This window comes from Carlito syrichta, unplaced genomic scaffold, assembly GCF_000164805.1.
Source record: "Carlito syrichta isolate Samal-C Ts95f unplaced genomic scaffold, Tarsius_syrichta-2.0.1 Scaffold287783, whole genome shotgun sequence".
NCBI classification, from domain to species: Eukaryota; Metazoa; Chordata; class Mammalia; order Primates; family Tarsiidae; genus Carlito; species Carlito syrichta.
Window position 1 is genome coordinate 138,955 of NW_007231879.1, and position 2,529 is coordinate 141,483.

The following is a 2,529-nucleotide window of genomic DNA, read 5'->3' on the forward strand; positions in this document are numbered from 1 at the left end:
TTTTTTGATTTATTGTAGAGATGAGGTCTCACCAAGTTGCCCAGGTGGGTCTTGAACCCACGGACTTAGGCAATCCACTCACCTCAGCCTCCCAAGATGCGGGATTACAGGCTGAGCCACCGAGCCCGGCTGATTATTATTATTATTATTATTATTATTATTATTATTATTTTAGTTGGAGTCTCACTCTGTTGCCCAGACTGGAGCGCAGTGGCCACTCCTGGCCACCGCAGCCTCGACCTGCTGGGCTCCGGCAATCCTCCCACCTCAGCCTTCAAGTAGCCAGAACTACAGGCGTGTACTACCATGCCCAGCTAATTTTTGATTTATTGCAGAGATGAGGTCTCGCCAAGTTGCCCAGGCGGGTCTCGATCCCGTGGGCTTGGGCAATCCACTCACCTCAGCCTCCCCAAGCGAGGAATTACAGGCTGAGCCACCGAGCCCAGCTTTTTTTTTTTTTTTGAATTGGAGTCTCACTCAGTCACCCAGACTGGAGTGCAGTGGCCGCTCCCGGCCACCACAGCCTCGACCTGCTGGGCTCCAGCGATCCTTCCGCCTCAGCCTTCAAGTAGCCGAACTACAGGCGTGCGCTACCATCCCCGGCTAGTTTTTGACTTATTGTAGAGATGAGGTCTCGGCAAGTTGCCCGGGTAGGTCTCGAACCCATGGGCTCAGACAATCCACTCATCTTGGCCTCCCAAAGCACTGGGATTACAGATTGAGCCACCAAGCCCGGCCGATCTTGATTATTAATGTTATTAATAGACAATTCCTTAAGGACAGGAATCTGTGTCACTCATTTAATCTCTTCAGCATGTTTCATTCTCACCAAAGAAGAGCCCAGTGGCCATAATTTGAGCAGTCCCTGGCCAGTGCTGACTCTTGAGTTAGTTTAGGGAACCAAAAAAATTAGTATGTGTCAGAGAATACCCTGGCCATAGAGACAAAAAAAAAAAAAAAAATGGCCATAGAGAACAAAAACTTGCAATGGATAGATATATAATTGGCTGATAATCGATTTTATTTTGTTATTTCACAATGACACAGACATCATCATGTTTGTGGTTATGTCCTCAGTGCCTGGAGCAATATCTGGCACATAATTGGTGCTCATCAAAAAGTGGAACTTTAAAAACTGCTATTTATGGAATCTCTATTCTGTGCCAGGCACAGTCTACTTGTTATACTTCTATTTCTTTCAACTGCTCTGAAGAGGAAGTGGTATAGTTTCCATTTTTCAGATGAAACCAAAAGCTTAGATTGGTTGTTTGGATTTTATCCTATGGACAAGTCATTTCTCTAGTAAATGGCAAAGTCAGAATTTGAACTTGGCAGTGTTTGACTTTAAAGTCCATGCAGTTTTCTGCTATTCCATTTTGCTAGATAAAGAATCAAGATTTGTGGATTTCAGATTTTGTAAAAAGTAGCAAGGATTCCACTTTTTCTGAATCTCTGTGTCCTTGCTATAAAGTTCCCTTAGTTCTCTTCCAGCAATAAAATAATATTCTTAGTTCCAGCTAATGATTTCCCTAGGAGCAAAGGCCATGACCACTGAAAAGGTTAAACATCAGGACTTGTCAAGGAGGGAATTTGTGGCTGAGATCTAGGCATGACCATAACAGGATTGTGTGTACTGGGGGGGTGGGGACAGGGAAGGGATTTGAGGCAGATATACAAAATGTCTGCATGATGGTGACTCCTGGGGTGATTTTTTTTCTTTTAGACCCTGTATAAAATATTTCAGGATCTAAAAGAGAAAACATAAGGAATCATATGCTGACATATAGCTCATGAATGGGAGCATTAAAATGATGGTAATGGGACAGATTCTTACCTATGTTCTTTGTGAAATATTTGAGTTATGTTCAACTGGCTAGATTTTTTTTTTTTGAGTTGGAGTCTCACTCTGTCGCCCAGACTGGAGTGCAGTGGCCGCTCCCGGCCACCGCAGCCTCGACCTGCTGGGCTCCGGCGATCCTTCCGCCTCAGCCTTCCAGGTAGCTGGAACTACAGGTGCGCGCTACCACGTCTGGCTAATTTTTTGATTTATTGTAGAGATGAGGTCTCGCCTGCCCAGGCGGGTCTCAAACCTGTGGGCTCAGGCAATCCACTCACCTCAGCCTCCCAAAGCACTGGGATTACAGGCTGAGCCACCGAGCCCGGCAGTTAGAATTCTTATAGAGCACAGCAAGATGTCTCTGGTATTTCAAAAACCAGTGTTCAGAAGGAAAACATAGTATCAGCTCTGTCCCACATAGTTTCTCATTTGCTGTGATGATTAAAGACTCATACCTACAGTGGGTCAACAGAAAAGCAGTTGCGGCTTAAAACTTTTTCTCTCATCATGTTCTTTACAAACTAAGTATAAGGATTATTTTCTTTGAGTATTTTCCAGCTCTGCTGCTCGGGTCAGCCCCAAGTCCTCCTGCGGGCATCCTACCCTGCTCGCTTCATGCCCTGGGCCACTTCGCTCCTCTGCACCTTAGTGTGCGCTGTTTTCTCTTGTAATGAACAACCCCACCCACTGTC